This window comes from Schistosoma haematobium, chromosome ZW, assembly GCF_000699445.3.
Source record: "Schistosoma haematobium chromosome ZW, whole genome shotgun sequence".
In the NCBI taxonomy this organism is placed as follows: Eukaryota; Metazoa; Platyhelminthes; class Trematoda; order Strigeidida; family Schistosomatidae; genus Schistosoma; species Schistosoma haematobium.
This window is the reverse complement of record NC_067195.1, coordinates 1,210,595-1,231,150: the sequence shown is the minus strand read 5'-3', so window position 1 is coordinate 1,231,150 and position 20,556 is coordinate 1,210,595.

Sequence of the window (20,556 nt, the reverse complement as noted above, 5' to 3'; positions counted from 1 at the left end):
CCACAGTTCGTTATAGCGAGTATCCACACCAAGTCAGACTAAAGTTGAGAACTGTTGGATCTATGGAAGCGTCTATGTCACATGATTGAGATACACGTGAAACCGAAGTTCCAAAACAACGATTTGTCTACAATAGCGATTCTTTATTGAATAATATACAAAATTTATTTACAAACCTTAACTTGTGAGGTGTATGGGGTAGTTAAACGCGTCCTTCAAGTATGAAAATAAAAAAGGCTTCCTGTAACAGTAACATAAAGAATAATTATAACATACGATAGTACAAAAGATAGCTGATAGCTCTGTTTACATTTGACAACAGTTTTGAGCAATCGAAACCCGAACCAAGAGCAAAACAACATTGAAACTGTTGCGTTTAAACAAATGCACGGAACTGTGGATAACCACTGCAGTGATTAAGGTACATTAATTAAAATGATAAATACAATGATAAGTACAATAAACGTAATGAATATATGTGAACATTTTAGAATAATTACACTACAACTTGCGTTACAACATAGGTTTAAAAAATTGTTGGAAATACAACTGCTTACTGAATGTAAATAAGTAGTACAAAACAATATACAAAAGAGTGGAAGGGGAGTGAGCGAGTGAGTGGGACAATGTAAGACAAAGTTAACATAGCTTATATCAATTTCTTTCTATTTATTCTTTAGAGTAAAAGCTAATTTTGTTGAGTGAATTATTAATGTAACTAGCTTGATAAATGTATGAACCTTTTAGTTATACTTGAAGTAAATTACATGTATATGTATTCTCTTAATAATTTTCATCACATTGCAATGTTTAACGATGATCTCATAAATGTTCCATGATCTTTTATAAAATGTAATCATAATTCTCTAAATAAATTATGTGAGAATATTCGAACTATACAAATTTTGTGCATTGGTCATTAATTTAACTCTATAGTGTCATACTTTTCTGGAATCATTACAAAGCGCTCCCAAATGGTCTTGTATCATAGAGAGTGTGGAGAGTTTGCTCTCACATGACCACGTAAATAAAATGACTGACAGGGTAGTCCTACTCACTGCCTTCTCGCGGCATTACTGTTGTTTACGAAAATAAGAGGACGAAAAGCGAATGTCCGACAATCTAACCGGGTTGGTGGATATGGTGGATCCACCTAGATGAGATGGAAAACCAATGGTGTACATGGGCTCCAACATCCTGAAGGAACGAATGGCATATGAACCTATTGTTCGTGACCGGTTACCATGGGACTGCATCTCCTGACGTTGCTTCCCTGACTTATGGATTAGACTTTTAAATTAAAGGCTTGAAGATTGGCTCCCTAAGAAAATCACCCACTTCGGTTTGAGCACTGGAGCAGTATCCCATCCTCGATTTATGTAGCGCAGATCTATTTGATGCCTCCTTGTACCAATGTTTATGTGTTTAAATAAATAATTAAATCATTACAAAACACCAGGTACACTTCGTTAATATCTGCTGTGAACCGAATTCAGGTGAACTGAAGATGTTTTGTTCTCTCTTTCTTATATGATTATGCATGTGTGTGTGTGTGTGTGTATGTGTCTGTGGTTATGTGTACATTGTTGTGCAATTCCAAAGTAGGATAACATAAACTATTCAAGACTCTTAAGTTTTTAATGTTTTACTAAGCTAAACTCAATCCATTATTATAAATGACACATTGTTTTTTAAAAAACATTAATATTCAGTTGACTGATTTACTTACAATCAGATCTTAACATTCATAATCCTTATCCATTGTATATATATCCCATTATTATTTTAAATAAATAAGTCTTTCTTCAAATATTTTGATCAAAGCTAAACTTGTCTCTATATTATTATCATTATAGAATGAGTTAATAAACTGGACATTACTATTGAAACTATCCATTTTACTTATTCATCTACTTATTTAAATTCTATCAAGAGAAATTGTTGATAGCTTAGTAACTTCATAAGATGATATAGAATACTAAGAATAATAATAACTTTAATGGATACAATTTTCACTTGATTCCCCACACAATGATCTAATTTTCCTATGGATCCTTTAAGAAATTATTAAGATTGAATCTTTAGATAAGATAGAGAGAAACTTTTTTTTTCTCTCTTAATTAAGATTTCCAACCACCCACCCAAACTCTCTCCCCACCCCCTCTCAAGAAAAGAAGAAAAAACAATGTGAATTATGCATTTGTAACTTAGTAACAAGTATTGTATACAACTGAGAGAGAGAGAGGAGTTAGATTCAATAATCTATTCAATTAGCTATCAGAAAGAAACACTAAACGTAATCAAAGTAATAAGGTAATCTACAACTGGTTACTACTTCATAAAAATTTATCTAAACAGAAGTATACATAAAGATGAATACATACAAATGTACAGATATACCCTCGCACACACGTACACACACACAGAGGCGAAGATACAATCTCTTGTGGATCATTTTATCTTTAATTCATAGAAAGTGATTTTTGTTGTTAAAAATAAATCTGCGCTTGACTAGTTACAGAAAGTGAGAAAGTAAGCAAACAATACAAAGTGAACTCTTGAGAAAACTATAAGAGTCAAGTGGATTTGTAAAATTTCATTTAACAGTTGATTAGTTTATGAATAAGATAGTGATTAGAATTTTGAGAGACATTAAATATTCAGAAGGGGTTTTGTGAATATTATAGTCATTTTAGTAGTTGAGATCATGATTCAATTGAAGCTAGACCATCATAAAAAATCTGGAATCACTGGAAGGTCGTTTCGTCTTGTTGTGGGACTCCTCAGAAGTTCGTAGCCATGATCCTGCCTCGCGAGGTTCGAACCCAGGGCTTATCAGTATCCTACCAGTTTTTCATGGTGGTCTAGCTTCAATTGACTCATGATCTTAACTATTAAAATTACATTGAAATTTAATAAAAGAATTTTGTAAAGATTGACTGAATTTATACATGATATTTGTTATGTATTGATCTTAATTAAAGTACCATCGAAAACAAGGGAGTAAGTGACAATTGTTCTAGCTTAATATAGGATTTCCCAGATGTTTATACACAGACACAGTCACAAACAAGCTTATTATTCACCGTCTATTTCAGTATTACCTGGTGGTTGAATGTTATAATGTCATTTGTTCCATCATAAAAGCTTCAACAATATTGATTAGTCAACATATCAGTATAATAGTAATAATGATGATAATAATAATAATTGCATAAGCAGGTGGCTATCAGGACTCAGTAGCTAAATGAGTAACGCGGTGGCGTTTGGAACGAACGGGTACTGAGTGCGAGTCCCTCCCGGAGTGAACATCAACTCTAAGATGCAGGCACATCCAGCTGACGAGTCGGAAATAGGACCTAACGCGCATCAAACTGAATTTCACTACAAGCTACTATCCATCTTTGCTTAGAATGCTTGTGAATTATGTCTATATCCAGGCAATCCTCATAGTATGCACATATGCCAATAATAAGAGACTAATCAATTACAGTCCTAAACATCAATGAGAAGATTCAAAGAAACAATAGAAATTAAATGCATACACTAATCATTATAAACTGAGATGATGATGATGTTGACTAGCAGTGGAATATAAGACACGTGTTTTGTCTTCTATTTAAGACTCATCAGCTGACTGATCAATTACAGTCTTAAACATCACTGGAATATTTATTCAATCAATCAATAGAAAATTATCTACATTATTCCATCAATGATGTTAACTTATGAAATTGAATGTATCAAACTCGAGTGTATACATTTGACACTCAGCTATACTCTCAATTGATAAATCTTAAACAGAATAAAACATGTCTTCTATAATTTTACAACTAATCATTAACTACTACTTATTATAAAAGTCAATGTAATATGTTAATGTCTCAATGATGTTTCAAATTATCTAACTTATAGTATACAAATTGAAAAGGTTAAGTGTTAGTAATATCATAAATACACTTCATTGAAGCCTATACCCACATATACCCATAGATATAGAGAGAGACTATGATACATGTGAATAGGCAAAAATATAAACATAATTCGTTTGTTTGTTTATTTCGTTGGTTGGTTGGTTGGTTGTTTTATGCTTCATTTAAAGATGAATTAAAAAAAGATTGATCAACGTTTTATAGACTTCAATCCATTCATGATTACATAATAAGAGGATAGAATAGGATAAGATACTATGACCTTATTATGATTATGATTACTCTTAACACGTGTTATTACGGTTATACTAAATTGAATCCAATACAATTCTACATTTGAACAGATTGTTTGTAAGTGATAAGAATGAAATCATTAAAAGGTCATTTAATTATAATATTGAAAGTATTTAAGTAGTGTAACAAAGTAACAAATTAAACTTTAGTAAATGATTAAATATGGATAGACATATGTGAAAGATATTACATTAAATAATCTACTATACAGTTTGTTACTACATGAAATCATTAGATAGACGTTTTGAAATAGTTAAAACTATGACCGATAGATTCATCGCAACCCCCTCCTCCATAGGTCAGTAGTGAAACAATTATTATTATGATTATGATTAATGATATTGGATTACAGTTGTTTTATATTATGAATTAGGAATGGGAATTGTTGCCTAACAAGTAATATGCTCATAGCATAAACTAATAGCCGTTATGAGTGTACTCTAACTGAGTAGTTTCATCCTTCCTTCTTTACTTACTTACTTACTTACTTACTTACTTACTTACTTACTTACCTACGCACGCACGTACTCTGCTCGTGGAGGAGTATAGGCGGCCCACCAGCATTCTTCATTCAACCCTGTCTTAGGCAATCCTTTCTAGTTCTTTCCAGTTGTTATTTATTCTTTTGCCTATCTTCGTCTATTTTCCGACATAATGTGTTTTTTGGCTTTTCTCTTTTCCGCCTCCCTTCAAGGTTTCAGGACTTCCCGTGTAGTTCTTCTAGAGTTACTGCCGGTTTTAAGGCCGAGTAAAAGAGGAGGGTTGGGCATGTGGTTAGCGACCCCATCTTGTAGAACACTAACTCGCTAAAAAAACGCTAACCAAAAAAAAAATTTAAACATGAGTAGTCCCTGACCAAGATGAAATAACTAACTGTACAGTGAATTCTAATTTTTACTTGTTGTCTAACTTAATCTTGTCAATGATGTAGAACTAAAAAAACATAGAAAACTCCAGAAAATTTACACATTACTAAGATATACATAATTCCCTATTCTCCTTTGAAGTATGATGTAGGTAGTGATGATATTGTCTAGAACGTCAATGAAAACTTCATAAGTGAATGCGTTATCTTAGAGAAAGTATCACTGTCCAAAGTAACCATCTGAACTAAATATATCTTTCATTATCCGAAGAATGAAATCTTTGAACTGTATGTCGTTGAAAACTCTACCTTTAGGAAAACATCTGATTGTACATCAAGGATACTTTAATTAATGTTGTATCTTATATATAATGAACTGTAAACTAAGCTGACTGACTATGTCATCAAGTAATTCAAAGCTTCTATTCACAAATTTTACAGGCCTTATGTTATAAATTAGATACCTGTAAGAAATCATGTACTTGTTTTGAGAAATTTGTTAACTATAGTCTTGAAATTGCGTTCATATTAGTAGTAGTAAAGAAATTTTTACAATAGATGGTTAGCATTGAAATTTAGGAGACACTTTTTATCCCATTTAGGATTCTTTATCTAGATGTCAGGACAGAGTGGGTTGAAGAATGCTGGTCGGCGGCCTAAGCTCCATTGCGAGTAACAAACATAAGTAAGTAAGTATCTGGATGTACCCGGATCTTAATGTTAGTGTTCACATTGTGACTCAAATCTGGTAATCTTCACTACAAATACGACAGAACCCAGGTGTCAAATTTCACTATTAGACATAGTTCATCTATTCTAGAAAAAACACATAACAAACAAGCTATATCTAAGTAATCTACACAAGATGCAAATATATGATAAGAAAGATTGGTTAGATTTTAGTTCTATATATTAACAACGGGATAACTTAAACCCCTTACAAATAATGATATAACACATCTCTAAACACTTGTCTTCTAATGTTCACTGCTGTAAGAATATTTCCTCTCAGAAAAGTTTCAATTACAAAAGGTATATTATGTCTATACTACTGGTCGAAGTTGAATTTAGAATGTGTATTGAATCATTTTACAACATGTCAACTGAATTCATTATTCCTGATAGTTTTAATGATTCTTATTAGAACTCAAACTTAAATCTCATTTAAGCATGATCTAGTTTATAGTAAAGTTGGATAGTGACTAGCTTAGAAATCTAAAACAGGCATTTCATCCTATTTGAAACACGTCAGCTAGATGTGTGCTACTGATGTTAATAGATATAAGTAGTATGTATTATCCAGTAGGCTCAGCATACACAAGGGAAAACCAAGATCCTCAAATTCAAAACGAACAACAGCAATCCAGTCACTCTGGATGGCGAAACTCTGGAAGATGTAGAATCCTTCACATACCTGGGAAGCATCATCGATGAACAAGGAGGTTCAGATGCAGACGTAAAGGCGAGGATCGGCAAAGCAAGGGTCGCATTCCTACAATTGAAGAACATATGGAATTCAAAACAACTTTCAACCAATATCAAAGTCAGAATCTTCAATACCAACGTCAAGCCAGTTCTACTGTACGGAGCTGAAACTTGGAGAACTACAACAACCATCATCAAGAAGATACAAGTATTTATAAATAGTTGTCAACACAAGATACTCAACATCCATTGGCCGGATACCATCAGCAACAGCCTTCTCTGAGAGAGAACAAACCAATTTCCAGCTGAAGAGGAAAGTAGGGAAAGACGATGGAAATGGATAGAACATACACTACGTAAATCGACAAACTGCATCACGAGACAAGCCCTAACTCGGAATCCTGAAGGGAAGCGGAAAAGAGGAAGGCCAAAGAACACATTACGTCAAGAAATAGAATCAGATATGAAAAGGATGAATATGAACTGGAAGGAGCTGGAAAGGATTGTTTGGGACAGGGTTGGATGGCGAATACTGGTGAGTGGCCTATGTTCCTTCACGAGAAGTAACAGGCGTAAGTAAGTAAGTATGTATGATCAATCGAAAGTAAAATGCGTGTAGACAGAAGGTTAAGAAGATCGAAGAAAAGAAAACGAGAACAAAGAATGATTGGTGTGAAAATGAAAGAACAACCAAATCTAGGACAATTGATTGACATTCTGCAGATGAAATATCTACTGTATGGTTCTCAGATTTTACTAAGATGTTCTGTAATTTTGTGTTCAAATACATTTCATTGTCTCCACTTCAGTTCTTGTTCATTACAAATTCACCAATATCCTACTATTGTTATTCATAATGAAATTAAAACCTTAACATCTTTTACTTCAACCAATCCAATGCTTCAATTCTATAAAGTCACTAACTTGTTTAAAAAATATACATACATGATATACATAATGGTTTCTTTTATTTATCTTCTATGAGTGCTAAAGATGCACATACACCCCCTCCCCCCTCCCACACACACACACACACACGTACACACTCCAAAAGCGACCTAACCAGTTACAATCATTCACAGTAAACATTAAGCATATTTATAGTTAAGGTCAAATCTTAAGATCAGTATAACTATGATCATTCGAATCATTTTCTCCTACTAACATTACCCCTATTTTACATCAATTGTTATTATCAGTAGGTCATATTATTCTATAACCTGGATTATTTGCTTCATTTTTATCATCTTTTTTTCTCAACTGTTATCTTATAAGAGGTAAAAACAAAAACAAAAGAAAAACAAAAAAGAAAAGAAAGAGAAGAGAAAAGAAAAGAGAAGTCAATTCGATTTGTCACAACTACCCTGTTATTGAATTTTATTTTTTCAACGACAACAACAATGACAAAACGTTTTAAATGTTTTCCAATGAATTTTAAGTATATATTTTTTCTTTTTTTCTGTGTTGTTCTCTTCATTCTACGCTTGCATACACTTGGGAATGTTCTTTGATCTTATGTTTGGGTCAAATCTTTAAGAGATAGAAAGAGAGGGAGTTAAGGTGGAGTGGGGTGGGGTGGTGGAAAGATAAACAATATACATCAGTTAAATGTAAATAAATTAATAATGATAGGTAAATGGATAGATTGACTAAGTAGTTAAGTTAATAACCATATAGATAGGATGGTAGATAGGTAAAAGGTAGGTAAGTGGGTAGGTAGGTAGGTGGATAATTCGAATGATGGTTAATGAAATTAACAATTTGTAGGTTAACAATTTCTTTTTTTTTTTTAGAATAAGAACTACAGTAAACGTATAACTGAATGTTCTGAATTTAGAGTATTGGAGAAATAAAATAAAGATACATTTTGTTAAGTTCACTTGATGTTGTTTTATTTGTATCATCCTATTGTTATTTGGCACTGTAATTGATCAGTCTCTTGTTAGTACATCTAGCTGACGAGTCATGAATAGGAAAAAGTGCGTCCTGGATTCCACTGCTAGCCACTATTCATATTTGCTTAAATTTTCTTGAATTGTTTTTGGTCTTAGTGAAAGCGATCAGATTGAACAACAACAGTATCATTCACGGTGTCACACAAATTTTCATGGAAATCTAATCGAAATAAAGATGTAAGTGGTTTAACGGAAAAAGTATTCTCAACCTGAGAATTCAATAGACATTATGAACACTATTTTACTGATAACTTTTGAAATAGAATGAATTGAACTGGTAGAATATGATTAGCACTAAAGGACTAAACAAACATGATATCGATCAGTACTTTGTGACTAATCAATTGTAATGGTATCAGTCTTACAGAAAGTTAATCGAGTTTCATATAGTTCAATGATAAAGTCTCAGACTGTAAGTCTGAACGATTTGACTTTGAATCATATTGGGAGCATAGATCTCCACAAGATTGTATATTTTGCTTGCCAACAAGTGACAACTAGTCCGGTACCCAGGTTCAAGGCTTTTTTCTGAAAGCTCCGTTCACGTGAAAAAACTTAGACTAGCGGTCAAATTTTAAACCAGAATAACATTTTATTATTTAGAGATTTGTGAGTACTTATGTTTGTGTAGTTGGAAGTAATTCTCAGGAGACTTCATTTTACTTATATTTCTAATTCGTCGGGGCTCACCACCATGTTTTATCAATATTCTGGTCTAAAAGTTGATGCTTCGCATAGGATTTATATCAATAGCTTTGAACTTAATCTCTAGACCACTGAGCCAGGATCCAATAATGTTAATGTCCAATTTCGATCAATATACGATATTGCGCAACCACCTTCCACTGTCTTCAGTCGATAACTGCCTCACACTGGACATGGTTAATCGGTTCATGATATCCAAGAAAATTAACAATCTCAACAACCGTTTACTGATAATTATCATTATCGTACTTAGTGACTAATTTTGAGGATAATCCTCGGAGTTCTAGTGAGAAACGGTGACAAACGGGGTTCAATCTATGTCAAGAGTGAAAGAGTTATCTACCTCAGGTAATAGACAGAGTGTTATCCAAGGTCATGAATTAATTGAAGTTAGACATTAGTACCGTAGGATCGCGCTCAGTGGTCTAGAGATTAAACGTTCGTGTGAGAGACTGAAGGTCCTGGGTTCGAGTTCTGTATGCGGAATCTTGGATGCACACTGCCAAGAAGTCCCATACTAGGACAAAACGGTCGTCCAGGGCTTCCAGGTTTTTAATAATGGTCCAGGATTGGTCAGTTCATGATCGCAATTAAAAATATACATGCTCATTCACGACGACGCTAAAATATCCTTTGTTCAACTCATTAATGTATAGCTGTGATTGTGCAAATCTGAAGAGATTCAAACTGAAATGAATTAGTTATCAAATGCCTTATAGTATATAAAAGGTGTTTTCGTTGATAACACTCAGTTTTTTCAACAATAACAATGAGTGATACATCGTTAATCTATAATGTACATTATGAGTTAACACTTGACTCTAAGCGGAATGATGAAGATGATGATGATGATGATGATGATGATGATGATGATGATGATGATGATGATGATGATGATGATGATGATGATGATGATGATGATGATGATGATGATGATGATGATGATGATGATGATGATGATGATGATGATGATGATGATGATGATGATGATGATGATGATGATGATGATGATGATGATGATGATGATGATGATGATGATGATGATGATGATGATGATGATGATGATGATGATGATGATGATGATGATGATGATGATGATGATGATGATGATGATGATGATGATGATGATGATGATGATGATGATGATGATGATGATGATGATGATGATGATGATGATGATGATGATGATGATGATGATGATGATGATGATGATGATGATGATGATGATGATGATGATGATGATGATGATGATGATGATGATGATGATGATGATGATGATGATGATGATGATGATGATGATGATGATGATGATGATGATGATGATGATGATGATGATGATGATGATGATGATGATGATGATGATGATGATGATGATGATGATGATGATGATGATGATGATGATGATGATGATGATGATGATGATGATGATGATGATGATGATGATGATGATGATGATGATGATGATGATGATGATGATGATGATGATGATGATGATGATGATGATGATGATGATGATGATGATGATGATGATGATGATGATGATGATGATGATGATGATGATGATGATGATGATGATGATGATGATGATGATGATGATGATGATGATGATGATGATGATGATGATGATGATGATGATGATGATGATGATGATGATGATGATGATGATGATGATGATGATGATGATGATGATGATGATGATGATGATGATGATGATGATGATGATGATGATGATGATGATGATGATGATGATGATGATGATGATGATGATGATGATGATGATGATGATGATGATGATGATGATGATGATGATGATGATGATGATGATGATGATGATGATGAGTGATGATGATGATGATGATGATGATGATGATGATGATGATGATGATGATGATGATGATGATGATGATGATGATGATGATGATGATGATGATGATGATGATGATGATGATGATGATGATGATGATGATGATGATGATGATGATGATGATGATGATGATGATGATGATGATGATGATGATGATGATGATGATGATGATGATGATGATGATGATGATGATGATGATGATGATGATGATGATGATGATGATGATGATGATGATGATGATGATGATGATGATGATGATGATGATGATGATGATGATGATGATGATGATGATGATGATGATGATGATGATGATGATGATGATGATGATGATGATGATGATGATGATGATGATGATGATGATGATGATGATGATGATGATGATGATGATGATGATGATGATGATGATGATGATGATGATGATGATGATGATGATGATGATGATGATGATGATGATGATGATGATGATGATGATGATGATGATGATGATGATGATGATGATGATGATGATGATGATATTGATGATGATGATGATGATGATGATGATGATGATGATGATGATGATGATGATGATGATGATGATGATGATGATGATGATGATGATGATGATGATGATGATGATGATGATGATGATGATGATGATGATGATGATGATGATGATGATGATGATGATGATGATGATGATGATGATGTGTGATGATGATGATGATGATGATGATGTGTGATGATGATGATGATGTGTGATGTGATATGATGATGATGATGATGATGATGATGATGATGATGATGTGATGATGATGATGATGATGATGATGATGATGATGATGATGATGATGATGATGATGATGATGATGATGATGATGATGATGATGATGATGATGATGATGATGATGATGATGATGATGATGATGATGATGATGATGATGATGATGATGATGATGATGATGATGATGATGATGATGATGATGATGATGATGATGATGATGATGATGATGATGATGATGATGATGATGATGATGATGATGATGATGATGATGATGATGATGATGATGATGATGATGATGATGATGATGATGATGATGATGATGATGATGATGATGATGATGATGATGATGATGATGATGATGATGATGATGATGATGATGATGATGATGATGATGATGATGATGATGATGATGATGATGATGATGATGATGATGATGATGATGATGATGATGATGATGATGATGATGATGATGATGATGATGATGATGATGATGATGATGATGATGATGATGATGATGATGATGATGATGATGATGATGATGATGATGATGATGATGATGATGATGATGATGATGATGATGATGATGATGATGATGATGATGATGATGATGATGATGATGATGATGATGATGATGATGATGATGATGATGATGATGATGATGATGATGATGATGATGATGATGATGATGATGATGATGATGATGATGATGATGATGATGATGATGATGATGATGATGATGATGATGATGATGATGATGATGATGATGATGATGATGATGATGATGATGATGATGATGATGATGATGATGATGATGATGATGATGATGATGATGATGATGATGATGATGATGATGATGATGATGATGATGATGATGATGATGATGATGATGATGATGATGATGATGATGATGATGATGATGATGATGATGATGATGATGATGATGATGATGATGATGATGATGATGATGATGATGATGATGATGATGATGATGATGATGATGATGATGATGATGATGATGATGATGATGATGATGATGATGATGATGATGATGATGATGATGATGATGATGATGATGATGATGATGATGATGATGATGATGATGATGATGATGATGATGATGATGATGATGATGATGATGATGATGATGATGATGATGATGATGATGATGATGATGATGATGATGATGATGATGATGATGATGATGATGATGATGATGATGATGATGATGATGATGATGATGATGATGATGATGATGATGATGATGATGATGATGATGATGATGATGATGATGATGATGATGATGATGATGATGATGATGATGATGATGATGATGATGATGATGATGATGATGATGATGATGATGATGATGATGATGATGATGATGATGATGATGATGATGATGATGATGATGATGATGATGATGATGATGATGATGATGATGATGATGATGATGATGATGATGATGATGATGATGATGATGATGATGATGATGATGATGATGATGATGATGATGATGATGATGATGATGATGATGATGATGATGATGATGATGATGATGATGATGATGATGATGATGATGATGATGATGATGATGATGATGATGATGATGATGATGATGATGATGATGATGATGATGATGATGATGATGATGATGATGATGATGATGATGATGATGATGATGATGATGATGATGATGATGATGATGATGATGATGATGATGATGATGATGATGATGATGATGATGATGATGATGATGATGATGATGATGATGATGATGATGATGATGATGATGATGATGATGATGATGATGATGATGATGATGATGATGATGATGATGATGATGATGATGATGATGATGATGATGATGATGATGATGATGATGATGATGATGATGATGATGATGATGATGATGATGATGATGATGATGATGATGATGATGATGATGATGATGATGATGATGATGATGATGATGATGATGATGATGATGATGATGATGATGATGATGATGATGATGATGATGATGATGATGATGATGATGATGATGATGATGATGATGATGATGATGATGATGATGATGATGATGATGTGATGATGATGATGATGATGATGATGATGATGATGATGATGATGATGATGATGATGATGATGATGATGATGATGATGATGATGATGATGATGATGATGATGATGATGATATGATGATGATGATGATGATGATGATGATGATGATGATGATGATGATGATGATGATGATGATGATGATGATGATGATGATGATGATGATGATGATGATGATGATGATGATGATGATGATGATGATGATGATGATGATGATGATGATGATGATGATGATGATGATGATGATGATGATGATGATGATGATGATGATGATGATGATGATGATGATGATGATGATGATGATGATGATGATGATGATGATGATGATGATGATGATGATGATGATGATGATGATGATGATGATGATGATGATGATGATGATGATGATGATGATGATGATGATGATGATGATGATGATGATGATGATGATGATGATGATGATGATGATGATGATGATGATGATGATGATGATGATGATGATGATGATGATGATGATGATGATGATGATGATGATGATGATGATGATGATGATGATGATGATGATGATGATGATGATGATGATGATGATGATGATGATGATGATGATGATGATGATGATGATGATGATGATGATGATGATGATGATGATGATGATGATGATGATGATGATGATGATGATGATGATGATGATGATGATGATGATGATGATGATGATGATGATGATGATGATGATGATGATGATGATGATGATGATGATGATGATGATGATGATGATGATGATGATGATGATGATGATGATGATGATGATGATGATGATGATGATGATGATGATGATGATGATGATGATGATGATGATGATGATGATGATGATGATGATGATGATGATGATGATGATGATGATGATGATGATGATGATGATGATGATGATGATGATGATGATGATGATGATGATGATGATGATGATGATGATGATGATGATGATGATGATGATGATGATGATGATGATGATGATGATGATGATGATGATGATGATGATGATGATGATGATGATGTGATGATGTGATGATGATGATGTGATGTGATGATGATGATGATGATGATGATGATGATGATGATGATGATGATGATGATGATGATGATGATGATGATGATGATGATGATGATGATGATGATGATGATGATGATGATGATGATGATGATGATGATGATGATGATGATGATGATGATGATGATGATGATGATGATGATGATGATGATGATGATGATGATGATGATGATGATGATGATGATGATGATGATGATGATGATGATGATGATGATGATGATGATGATGATGATGATGATGATGATGATGATGATGATGATGATGATGATGATGATGATGATGATGATGATGATGATGATGATGATGATGATGATGATGATGATGATGATGATGATGATGATGATGATGATGATGATGATGATGATGATGATGATGATGATGATGATGATGATGATGATGATGATGATGATGATGATGATGATGATGATGATGATGATGATGATGATGATGATGATGATGATGATGATGATGATGATGATGATGATGATGATGATGATGATGATGATGATGATGATGATGATGATGATGATGATGATGATGATGATGATGATGATGATGATGATGATGATGATGATGATGATGATGATGATGATGATGATGATGATGATGATGATGATGATGATGATGATGATGATGATGATGATGATGATGATGATGATGATGATGATGATGATGATGATGATGATGATGATGATGATGATGATGATGATGATGATGATGATGATGATGATGATGATGATGATGATGATGATGATGATGATGATGATGATGATGATGATGATGATGATGATGATGATGATGATGATGATGATGATGATGATGATGATGATGATGATGATGATGATGATGATGATGATGATGATGATGATGATGATGATGATGATGATGATGATGATGATGATGATGATGATGATGATGATGATGATGATGATGATGATGATGATGATGATGATGATGATGATGATGATGATGATGATGATGATGATGATGATGATGATGATGATGATGATGATGATGATGATGATGATGATGATGATGATGATGATGATGATGATGATGATGATGATGATGATGATGATGATGATGATGATGATGATGATGATGATGATGATGATGATGATGATGATGATGATGATGATGATGATGATGATGATGATGATGATGATGATGATGATGATGATGATGATGATGATGATGATGATGATGATGATGATGATGATGATGATGATGATGATGATGATGATGATGATGATGATGATGATGATGATGATGATGATGATGATGATGATGATGATGATGATGATGATGATGATGATGATGATGATGATGATGATGATGATGATGATGATGATGATGATGATGATGATGATGATGATGATGATGATGATGATGATGATGATGATGATGATGATGATGATGATGATGATGATGATGATGATGATGATGATGATGATGATGATGATGATGATGATGATGATGATGATGATGATGATGATGATGATGATGATGATGATGATGATGATGATGATGATGATGATGATGATGATGATGATGATGATGATGATGATGATGATGATGATGATGATGATGATGATGATGATGATGATGATGATGATGATGATGATGATGATGATGATGATGATGATGATGATGATGATGATGATGATGATGATGATGATGATGATGATGATGATGATGATGATGATGATGATGATGATGATGATGATGATGATGATGATGATGATGATGATGATGATGATGATGATGATGATGATGATGATGATGATGATGATGATGATGATGATGATGATGATGATGATGATGATGATGATGATGATGATGATGATGATGATGATGATGATGATGATGATGATGATGATGATGATGATGATGATGATGATGATGATGATGATGATGATGATGATGATGATGATGATGATGATGATGATGATGATGATGATGATGATGATGATGATGATGATGATGATGATGATGATGATGATGATGATGATGATGATGATGATGATGATGATGATGATGATGATGATGATGATGATGATGATGATGATGATGATGATGATGATGATGATGATGATGATGATGATGATGATGATGATGATGATGATGATGATGATGATGATGATGATGATGATGATGATGATGATGATGATGATGATGATGATGATGATGATGATGATGATGATGATGATGATGATGATGATGATGATGATGATGATGATGATGATGATGATGATGATGATGATGATGATGATGATGATGATGATGATGATGATGATGATGATGATGATGATGATGATGATGATGATGATGATGATGATGATGATGATGATGATGATGATGATGATGATGATGATGATGATGATGATGATGATGATGATGATGATGATGATGATGATGATGATGATGATGATGATGATGATGATGATGATGATGATGATGATGATGATGATGATGATGATGATGATGATGATGATGATGATGATGATGATGTTGATGATGCATGATTTAACCTTTTGCTAGCCCATCCTACGTGACACATATTCCGCCATTCGTTTTTTATACATTCGTTACACTAATTTACTCCTTCAATTACCGTATTGTATTCTTTTAGTGTCTACATTCGTGATTGGATGGAATGCTACTCTAACTGTATTCAACTAGTCTTATACTTTTGGTGTTCAAACAATGAATTTCTATAAGATCCTAGCAACTTATAGTTATATGCTTACTGAGTACTAAGTTATAATGACTAATTTAATAATATCTAATTCCTAGGGCTGATCGAAGGTGGCTGACTAATAGTGGCTGTTTGCATTCAACTAAATAATCCGATCTGTTGGTACATTTTATTCGATGTTATGGCAATGGATACAATCAACATGTTGTCCTTCCTATACCCTAACTTTGTCTACTAGTTAGCATTCCAAAGTAAGGTATAGTTGAAGATTCTAGAGAAGTGAACTAAGCTGAATGATTTGGTTTCATAGTACAAAAGATAATACCACTGAGCTATAATTTACTATTAACAACCTATGATTAAAGCAGACTTGTGATAATACACAGTATCTATGATTCGTTGTAAAGTGTCAAATACATCGAATAAAAAAACCTTCTGAAAAAGGCATTACTTAGTGCAATATTAGTGTGAGGATCGTTCAGTTGGTAGTCTTCAGTTAAGTAACCATTGAAAACGAGGTTGCATTGGGCAATTGTTATGTCCTAGTATTGGATTCTTCATCAATACACACCCACGATGTTACCAAGGCTCCAAACCCTAACCAATCGAGATCAATCATTGTCATTAAAAACATTGAATTAAAAACGGTAAACTATCATAATGATACTAAAGTTAGGAATGTGGATACAAATCCATATAGTGCAACTATAATATCGTCGTAGAAAGAATTGACAATTTTATCATATTCAATAATTATTCCAATGCTTAGAGTATTACTATGAACAAGCTACAGTATAACTGAACATAGTTGTGTTTATCCATACTTGGAACTTATCAATTGATTATATCCACGAACCTAAGATATGTAAATCAAAGTGGGTTCAGTATCACTGAAATCTATCAGTCAATAACGTAGCTACGCACTGTTGAAGTGTCTCACAATAGGACGAAGTGGTCAGCCATTCCGTGCTTCCGGGTTTTGGATGGTAGTCTAACTTCAATCGACTCATGATCTCAAATATTAAATGTACTATAATATCCACAAAAACCCCTTCTGATAATACTCAACATAGGCTCACTAGTGACTGGCTTTAAGAGATATTTCCTGGAGTTCTAGTAAGAAGCAGTGATCAGTGGAGTTCGACCGTGTTTATTGTGAGATAGTAGCTCACTGAAGATAATGGTGGATGTGTCGCTCAATTTTGTGGATTAGTTGAAGTTAGACATTAAAACTGTTGGATCTCGACCGGTTCACTAGTCTAGAGGTTAAGCGCTCACACATGAGACTGATAGTTCCTGAGTTCGAATCTTGGGAGGCGATGTCGTGAATGCGCATTCCTGACAAGTCTCACAATAGAATGAAACATACATCCAATACTTCCAGTTTTTCCATGATGGTCTAGCTTCAATTAACTCATAATATCAATTATCGAAATGATGATAATATCCACAAAAACCCCTTCGGATACTAATATCTAACTATTGATTTTACTTGATTCCAATTGTGTCACAGCTTCTCATTACATGTTAATCAATGACATTTGTATCTTTTCATTGTAAAATAAAATTTATTGAATATCGCGTGTAATTAATTCGCTTTTCTCTTATTAGTAGGAAGGGTGTAAAATTTTAACACAATTTTTTTATCAATAAGAATGGTGTTACCCTCTCTCTGTGTGTGTCTCTTACTCTCCCCCTCTCTCTCTCGCTCTCTCCCTGTCTCTTACTCTCTCTGTCTCCCTCTCAATTAACTCTTAGATTGTTAGAAATTAATGAATGAAACAAATATTGATTTAAATAAATAACGGAGAGATTTCTTTCGGTTTTTTTCTTACGCTTCACTTGGTTCCTAGTCTCTAATTATAAAATAGGTTGTTGTGCCTATATATATATAGAATGCACAACTAAACACACCCTAGGGGTTGTTTCAAAAATTGATTTTACTTATTCAAATTACTAGAAACTTATTAGTTAATTAACTGTCCTTTTGTCATAGATACTCACACACACATATACACAATATATATGTATACAAGCACCAATACTAGATGGATATACACATAAAGAAGGTTGTCCACAAAATGATTTTCTTACAAAGCACACTTCATTCATTCACTATTGGTATTCTAACTTATTTCAACTTCTATAGATAAAATTACAGGTTTTTGAAGTATTCAATTGTACTAATCAGTAAATCATTGAAAGTAACTGTCTATTAGCAGGATAACTTTTGAATATTGTCAAGGACAGTTTTTATGATTACCTATTATACAGCAGCGTGTTTTTTTTGTGATAAATTATAAGGTAGACCTTGACAGTTAGTCAGATCATTATTACATAATCACTAAATATAAGAACAAATATATGCTGTTATTTGGAAATTAGAACTACTTACTTACTTACTCTTGTTACCCCTCGTGGAGGAGCATAGGCCACCCACTAGCACTCTCCATCCAACCCTGTCCTCGGCAATCCCTTCAAGTTCTTTCCAGTTGTTAATCATCCTTTTCACATCTGATTTTACTTCCCGACGTTATGTGTTCTTCGGCCTTCCTCTTTTAGTTTCCCTTCGAATTCCAAGTTAACGCATGCCTCGTGATGCAGTTTGATGATTCCTTCAATATGTATCCTATCCACTTCCAAACGTCTTTTGCTTATTCCCTTTTCAGCTGGAATGTGGTTTGTTCTCTTTTCCACAGTGGGTTGTTGCTTATGGTATTCAGCAAGTGGATGGAAATTAAAATGTCTTCCCACAATCGTATTCACCACTGATTAATGAAAAAATATCAGAAGATGCTAGCCCTCTCACCATGTAGTTGTATACATGTGATTACCATAGGAAAACTTTTGAAC